Raw genomic sequence first — 9,286 nt, 5'->3', positions numbered from 1 at the left:
GACCGACTCCTATGAAACGCGGCCCCTTCGGCGGCCGCGGCCTCCGCCGCCGCTCTCGCCAGCAAGTTGTCCTTTCCATGCGGGCAGCTCGGCGCCGCCCCATGCAAGGACCTGGCTCCGCCCACATCGCTGCCTCCCTCGCCCAACGCCGCTACACCAGCAACCGGCGTGAGCGTCGCCTTCACCGCGACACGAGCAACAATTCAAGACAAAACAAACAAGGAAACATGCAAGACTTACAGGCTCGGCGCCCAACGCCGGCGTCGGACTCGGCCACAACCTCACCGCCTTGGGCTACGGGCTCCTCTGGTGCCCCCAGCGCCACCTGCGACGGAGCCCGGGCATAAGGATGCCGAATTGCGTTCAAGAGAACCTCCCGCATCGCGCCGGGACAAACAAGAAGATGCGCGGCGGCAAAGTAAGGAGACCAGACACTCACCTGCGGCGCCGGGTTTGACTGGCTATACGACGTCTTGCCGAATCGCCAATCCTCTCCAAGGTTGGCCTTGGAGATGTCGTTGACGCTGCGCGCGACCTGCTCCGCAGATAGCCGCATTGACCCCATCCGGTTGCGATCCTGTAGGCCAATCATCTCGCCGATGAGGAAGGAGCGCCTCTTAAGTGGGAAGACCCAGCGGGAGATGAATGCGGCGAGGAGGTCCGTGCCGGTGAGCCCCTCCTGCGTCCTCATCACTGTCGCCCGCTCGCAGATGTTGACGATCTCCTGCGACGGGCGCCGGAGCGAGTAGCCCTAGTTCGTCTTCGCCCACGGCGGCGCAATGACGAAGGGGGAAGATTGATATGGTCCGCGCCATGGTTGCGGACATAGAAGAAAGAATTCTGCCACTTCTTGGCAGAATCCTCGAGCGGAATCTTGGGGAAATCTGCCCCCGACCACATGGAGATGACGGCGGCGGCGCAGTCGGCGAACTCCCCGGTTGATGGGCCCTGCTGCTTCAAGGAGAAGAAGCGCGCCCAGAGGTCGATCGTCGGCTCGACTCCCAGGTACCCCTCGCACAGGGTGACAAAGCCGAAGCGTTGGACGATGGCGCTGGCGCCAAGACGGTGCGGTTGAAGCACGAAGAACTCCAAGAAGGTGCGGAAGAAGGTGCTCACCGGCAACCCGAACCCTCGCTCAAAATGGGTAAGGAAGACGACGCGCTCCTGCCCCTCAGGTCGGGGCCTTTGCTCGCCGCACGGCAGAAGAACGCCGACGTCCATCTCCTGCGGCAAGCGCCGCGAAGCTCGAAGCTGCGTAATGTCCTCGGGGGTGACGTTGGAGCCCATCTAAGAGCCCAACGGCAGCGCCATGGATAGAAGCGGGAAGAGGAAGACGAGCGACGGAGGATGCTCTGCTCGGGGCTGCGGGCGCAGCTGTGCGTCGGTGGCAAAGAGCAGAGCACGAGCAGGGGGACAGGAGGGCGTAAGCAAGAATGGTGTCCGCCGCCCCCTTGCCCCCCTCAGTTTATAAGCCCCAGTTCAAACATGGGGAAGTGGGATCGTCTGCACGCGCCCGTTCCACTAGCCCGCAATAACTTTGCACGTACGCGCGCACTAACTACTCGAGGAAGTGCAACCGGCCCCCAGACACCACAATAAATCCGCGTGCATGGCCCAAGGGCACGCGGCGGCGGGTCCCCGGCCTGGCCCATCGCCCGGTCCCATCACGCGCGTGGCCTGTCAGGCCCCTCCGACTTCCGGGAGCCATGTGGCGCCTGCGCAAAGCCCTAGGGGTCGCCTCAAGATTCGACGGACTCCTCGGATCCCGCCATGGCTGGGATGCCGCGATCCGGTTTCCGAGAAAACCGGCACACAGGGGCATTGCCGGACCCGGTGTTCGCAGAATCCTCCTTGCTCAAGGGGGAAACTGCGAAGGCCCACTCATCACCGGATCTTCACAGCTTCGGGGACTAATGTCAGGGGGATGAACCCCGGGAAGGCAACGGAACCCGGATCCTCTTCAAAAATAGTGGGGCCCGCATCGCCCCGCAAGCCGGCACGCGCTTAGCCGGGTCGCTCGACCCGGCAGGGCCCACAACCCGGCCAAACTCTCTGACACGGCAAGGTATGTCAACCCGGCCACCGCAACTGGCGCAAGGCAACTCGACCTGGAGCAACCAAGGCTTCCATGGCAAGCCGGCACCACCCGTGGCGCCCACGGTAACCCAGCCATGGGTCAGCTCCCGTCCCGTCCAGGCCGTACGATGGGATGAGACCCAAGCCACCGATGACCAAGGCAACAGTGTTCTCACCATGGCTGTGGTCAGCCGGGGCATGGCAACAGTGCCCCTCACCTACCCGCTGACCAAGGCTGGCATGGCTACAGTGCTCCCGCCCTCACTGCTGACGACAGCAAGCGGCAGCCTGACGGAGAGCACTGTACATGACTCGACTCGGTCATGACCTGACGATCGACAAGACGGCACACAATCCCCTAGGCACGCGGGGCCCGCACCTAGGGAACCCGGCGAACCACAAGCCCACAAGCGGGACCCAGCTCAGAGTCCTGAGCACCGACAATACGGACCCATCGTCTCGGCATATTACCATTGTAACCCTGGGTGGGTTGATTTATAAAACCCCCCAGGGACCAACGCCCACAGGGGCATCCCACCATCGTATCGACATCACCATACGACACACAGAGACGAAAAACAAGAAGCAGAAGCATAGGACTAGCCACCCAACAGCAGTACCGAAGAGAAGGAGCAGCCCAAGCCTTGGCCAGTTTCCTTCCACCTCCATACTGCTCCAGGAGCAACATTGTACTATCAATCATCTAACCAAACTCGGCAGGACTAGGGGTGTTATCTCTCCGGAGAGCCCCGAACCTGGGTGTGTCCGGCGTCCCGCGCCCGCGCATGCCAACCTTGCCTCTGGAGCCCACCAGTGCCCTCGAGCCTCCTCCTCTCTTTAGCCATCCCTTGGCATATGCCGTGCGCCCACCACGACACTCCCCTTGCTGCTGCTCCCCTCCTACACCCACAACATGGTCAGTACCAAAGTATCGTACCCCTAGCGCGCATCGACAAATTACGGGTGATGGACTCACGCTGGGGTTGGGCCGGGGGCTGCTGTCCTGGCTGCTCAACACCACCAGTGGCATGCTGGAGGTGCCTGCCGGTTGTTGGCCGCTTGTCGAAGTCCTGGCCCTCTTCGACCTTTGGGCCAGCGTCTCCACGTCCTTGCAGGATGAAGATGATTCAGAATGGGCGGCGCCATTTGAGGAAATGGAGAAAGCAAAAAAGAAGAGCAGGGGGAAAAGAAGTGCTTACTGTTCCTCCTCCTCCTCCTCCATGGCTGCCTTCCTCTTCCTCTCCGGGCTGAGGGGTCCAAAGTCAAAAGCGATCCTCGCGCCAACGTCTGCCGGTGAGGGAAGGCAGTGGCGTCTGGGCACGCTTGGACGACGAAGAAGCGGATGCCTTCTTCTTCGCCACCATGGCTTTCACCGCCTTCTTCGTCGCTGCAGCCCTCCACTACAAAAAAAGACACATCCGTGACATTTTGGGTCGAACGAATTTTTTTCTGTCATACATATGACACTTCTATGAAGATAATTGTGACAAAACCTGGTATCATCATAGATGTGGTGGGCTCCTACTTCTATGACAAAAAATCATGACAAAAATGGGCTTTTCGTCCTGGGCGTGCTAGAGACGCAGCTGCATGACATTCTTTAGGCCGTCCATGACGGAAAAAACCGTGGTAGAAGCGAGGGCGAGGAAAATTTCAGGGAGTTCCCGGTTTCGGTGGGCGGTCGGGGGACGAGCGATGCGCGTTTCTCTCGTACACGTACGTGCGTGTGTGCGAGTCGTTGTCTCTAACTGAACCCGAGTGAGGCGTTGGGGTCTAACTGAACCCGAGCGATTGCACTGCAGGCTACTCGTTACTGAACCCGAGCGATCGATCGATGCCTGTTAACTAAACTCGATCAAGCGATTCCTTTGCTACTGCTGCTAACTGAAGCCGATCGATGCTGCCTCTCTGGATGAATAGTGAGCGTTGCGAGGGGGTGCTACGTCTTGAGCTTGCGTTGGTTTTCCTCGAAGAGGAGACGGTGATGCAGCAAAGTGTAGCGTAAGTATGTCCCTCTGTTTTGAGAACCAAGTTATCAATCCAGTAGGAGGCTCCTCAAAAGTCCCACGCACCTACACAAACAAACTTAGAACTCGCAACCAACTCAATAAAGGGGTTGTCAATCCCTTCACGGCCACTTGCGAAAGTGAGATCTAATAAAGATAGTATGATAAGATAGATATATTTTTAGTATTTTGTAATATAGATGAAAAAAGTAAAGATGCAAATAAAGTAGATTGAAAGCAAATATGATAAGAGATAGACCCAGGGGCCATAGGTTTCACTAGAGGCTTCTCTCAAGATAGCATAAGTATTACGGTGGGTGAACAAATTACTGTCGAGCAATTGATAGAAAAGCGCATAGTTATGAGATTATCGATGCATGATCATGTATATAGGCATCACGTCCGTAACAAGTAGACCCACTCCTGCCTGCATCTACTACTATTACTCCACACATCGACCGACTCCTGCCTGCATCTAGATTATTAAGTTCATAAGAACAGAGTAACGCATTAAGCAAGATGACATGATGTAGAAGGATCAACACATGCAATATGATATAAATCCCATCTTGTTATCCTCGATGGCAACAATACAATCCGTGTCTTGCAACCCTTTCTATCATTGGGTAAGAACACCGCAAGATTGAACCCAAAGCTAAGCACTTCTCCCATGGCAAGAAAGACCAATCTAGTAGGCCAAACCAAACTGATAATTCGAAGAGACTTGCAAAGATAACTCAATCATACATAAAAGAATTTAGTGAAGATTCAAATATTATTCATAGATAAACTTGATCATAAACCCACAATTCATCGGATCTCGACAAACACACCGCAAAAACAGTTTACATCAAATAGATCTTCACAAGAGATGGGGAGAACATTGTATTGAGATCCAAAAAGAGAGAAGAAGCCATCTAGCTAATAACTATGGACCCGTAGGTCAGTGGTAAACTACTCACAACTCATCGGAGGGGCAAGGATGTTGATGTAGAGGCCCTCCATGGTTGATTCCCCCTCCGGCAGAGTGCCGGCGAAGGCTCCAAGATGGAATATCACGAATAAAGAAGGTTACGACGGTGGAAATTGTGTTTTGTGGTGCTCCTGGATGTTTTCGGGGTACGTAGGTATATATAGGAGGAAGAAGTACGGCGGTGGCCGCCCGAGGGGCCCACGAGACAGGGGGGCGTGGCCTCCTATCTCATGGGGCCCTCGGAAGCTTGTTGGCTTGCACTCTAAGCTCTCCGGATCACGTTTGTTCAAAAATCACGCTCCCGACGGTTTCATTCCGTTTGGACTCCGGTTTGATATTCCTTTTCTTCGAAATACTGAAGTAGGCAAAGAAAACCCAGCAATATGGGCTGGGCCTCCGGTTAGTAGGTTAGTCCCAAAAATGATATAAATATGTAAAATAAAGCCCATTAACATCCAAAAGGGGTAATATAATAGCATGGAACAATAAAAAATTATAGATACATTGGAGATGTATTAAGCATCCCCAAGCTTAATTCCTGCTCGTCCTCGAGTAGGTAAATGATAAAAAAAGAAATTTTTGATGTGGAATGCTACCTAGCATAATTCATAATGTAATTTTCTTTATTGTGGCATGAATGTTCAGATCCAAACATATATGACTTAGATCTGATGTTTTTGTTGTGTGTCTGGTTTTTCAGGATGTGGGTGGTGCAGTGGCCGCAAGAACATGCTCGTCAGCGTCTAGGCCGGGTCATGGAGGCTGACAACGGTGGCTACTTCCTTACAAGGACTACAAGTCGCCCATGACTACATGACCCTCCAAGTCCCGTCTGCATGCCAGCTCACTCCTCCCTGCCTCGTGCAGGTACCTGTTTAGCCCGCAAGCGGACCTGACATGCTTATGAGTTCAGCATATGCGCTGTGTTATGTTCAGCTTCTTATGTGTCATGGAAATGTCCTTGTGTTGCATAGTAGGCCCTGAATTACTCATGTTGCTGGCGATGAGATGTCCCTGTTTTGCTCTGTACTATGCACTACTATATTTATAGTTTGAAAGCGTGTGTTTAAAAGATGTCCCTATTTAATATTGATGAGATGTTCCTGTTTTGCTTCTTATAGTTTGAAAGCTATAATGGTCAGTAATTTGGGGCATCTCTTCTAAGTGATGTTTAATGTCGCCTATAGTTGCTTCGTGTCAATTCGACCAAGGATTTTGTTATCTGGAACTGTAACTGTTGGCATAGAGACTGACTGTGGTGGCATAGTGCAACGTCTCACAAGGTGGATTCAGATTTGGTTGTCACGGTGCACAAGTGGTGGGTGTAGTACCGTTGTGTTGTCCTTGTATATAAACATCCAGCAAAAGGGATTGGCATCGGAAGTTAAGAAATTATGTCAAAACGTAGCTGTCAGGCTTTCTTTTTCAGGCCCCCATTGTATAACTGTTTAGGCTTTAAGCTGGATGCAGCTTTGTGAAGTGTGGATGTTGGGGCAGAGTCGGATTAGCATTAGCCATGGACTTTGTAAAGAGTATATGTCCATTTTGCGAAGACAAGGACTAAATTTTTTTCTACTTTAACTTGTTGAATTATCAGTATTTGTTTCCACTCTTTATATTGAAATCCACACACATTAGAAAGGAACATCATGTCATGTGTAGAAGAGAGTGTTGGTTTAGAGAGGAAATGCCGTGCAGCTCAGGTACTGTGTTTAGATGATTGATTTCTTTTTAAACTTGTAGTGTATGCATTGCATTTGGCTTGCAGTCCAAATGAGTGATGATGTCATACTGAGATTTTGTCACTCACTTTGGGATCGTCTAATCTTTTTTATTAGTGTTTGATGATGGCAGTTTCTGGTGTGTTGTCATTGCACCCAAGTGCTGTTTCTTGGCTCTGAGCCGTTAGTTGATTGTATTCCTGGTATGAGAATCACGGAATTTTGAGGCGCATTAGTATAAAAAAAGCGGAAGGAAACAATAGTGAATTGACGTGATGATGAGTCCATTTTAGCTGAAATAATGTTGTGGATAGTGACCACAGTGGGACTTTAACCTAGTCCATTTCAGGTTCCCTCTGTTTCAAAGTGTAAACGTATTTCTATCAGTTAAAGACAAGCAAGTTATAAGTAATTATGACACTACTAAAATTGAAACCTCAAATTGAATTGAACTGGATTATTACATCAAGCAGTGTACTCCAGAATACTATTAAGAACTGGAGTCAAAGATGATTGCATCTGATTGACCCGGACTATAGCTTATTACTTCAGCGTACTATCGCTTTCTCAAGTCAACTCAAGCAACAATTCATGTGGCTCGCTCAATCAGGTGGGCGGCGCTGTCCAATTCTATTCTGATTTCCTACTGAACTATGTTTTTGTAGACTATTAAAGAAGAAGCTGCAATTGGTCATGGATTTAGATTTGGCATGTGTTTATCTTGACTGCTCAGGGTGGACGAATTGTAGTTTTATGCATGTAACTCAGTCTGCTTGGACAACACTGGCATGTTACTATGTACTACTACTGTTCAAGAAGTTTCATGAGTTGCCAGTGCCGCACTTCTAGTCTCATTAATGGTGTTTAACAATAATCCTTTATTCAATCTCATATTTCATCATAAATCATAATGGACTACTCTTCTGTTGTAAGGTGAAGAAGATCAAGGATGAGAAGGACCCTAACAAGCCCACGCGCCCCCGAGATCTTTCTTCATCTTCATGTGAGTCCCAGTCTTGGTTCCTGGTTTGATTCATGTTGCTTCTGTGGTGTGGCGTCGCGTCCTGACCGAGGATTTGCTGCGTGTTTCGTCTTCGCAGGGACAACTTCAGGAAGGAGTACAAGGAGAAGCACCCCGACGTCAAGTGGGTCTCCGTGGTAAGCATCCCCCATCCGTCTCTGTCTCTTTGTTCGTTCGAACTAGTGGTGCTGCGAGATGAGTTTCCTTGTGAATTATGTGTCCTGATATGGTTTAGGTTGGTTGAATTGCAGATTGGCAAGGCCGATGGTGAGAAGTGGAAGTCCATGAGTGATGTTGTAAGTTGCACATCTCCCCTCCCCTCTCTGTTACCGCTCAATTCGGTGACAATTAACTTGTTTCTGTCTTACTTTGCCTAGTGTTCGAACCAGTTGGTCAGTTAGATTTTGAATGGCAGTAGCAGCAAACTGATTTATATCAAATATATCTCGATTACCGCTCAATTTGGTGTTGGTTTTCCAATGGCAGTAGCAGCAAACTGATTTTTATCAATTATATCTTATGCGAAGTTTAGGCACAATGTGTTGCAGTGAAGTATTTCGCATGACTTGCACTTGTGCAATGAATATTCATATTGTGTCTATGTTTTCTTGTATGAATGAGTATCTCATTTTAACTAGCTGGAGAACGAAAAGCATGGTACTAGCTGAATTTCTCTTGTCATTCTAAATAACTATCCTTTTTTGAAACCCTTCCTAATTTTTTTGCAGCCCTTCCTAATTTTATGTTCTTGTTCTATTTGGAAATGGATGCAGCAGGTGCTCTACTCTTGCACACGTCTGGCACCGTCTCCGGTGCGGTGGTGCTTCTTGAGGTGACTGGCATGTTGGCGGCTTTGTACGGCGGCGACCACAAGCCCTTCGGTGAGTCGGCTCCATCTTCTAGCCCTAGCTCCCGCTTTTCTGCTCCTATAACATGCTCTATTGGTTTAGAACACTAGCAGCAGTAGCCTACCATGTATGCGTACTAAACAATAGGAGTTCAATCACCTTGTGTACACTAGCAGCTTGCTTACACAATTGTCACTTTTGCTTGTGGTAGCCATTATGTCGCTGAATCATGTCTGTGTGTACTAATCATCAGTTAATAGTATTTGGCTTCTACTTGATGGTCTGGTACTAATTTATGGTGATGTGGATATACTTTGTGATTTAAAGTTACTAATCTGTGGTTTGGTGTCATATTATGGTCTAATATTTTTTGTTTTGACTCTTTCTCTGGTGCAAGGAAAGCTGTGAGTAGACATCGATGATGCCCACTGGCTTGGCTGCTATCGTGATGCATGCACTGGTCAAGCAAGCACACATGCATATACGTACATGTCAAGATACTAGCAGATATTCCCTCTGTTCCTGCTATATTCCTGTGTACATATATTTCTGAGATGATTTTGTTGTGTTACGTAAATATGGGAGATGTGTTATGTGATGTGATATGATGGATGATTTGAATTTGACATGGAGTTTTCTTG

At 49.7% G+C, this 9,286-nt stretch overlaps 1 pseudogene; it reads left to right on the top strand.

Moving 5' to 3' along the window:
- The first annotated feature begins 3,104 nt into the window (after positions 1 to 3,104).
- LOC123067327 (uncharacterized) lies at positions 3,105 to 9,053 on the top strand (annotated as a pseudogene).
- Positions 9,054 to 9,286: the final 233 nt, after the last annotated feature.

Source organism: Triticum aestivum, chromosome 3B, assembly GCF_018294505.1.
Source record: "Triticum aestivum cultivar Chinese Spring chromosome 3B, IWGSC CS RefSeq v2.1, whole genome shotgun sequence".
Classification (NCBI taxonomy): Eukaryota; Viridiplantae; Streptophyta; class Magnoliopsida; order Poales; family Poaceae; genus Triticum; species Triticum aestivum.
Note: the sequence above shows the minus strand (reverse complement) of the source record. Positions and strands in the feature narration are given on the sequence as shown.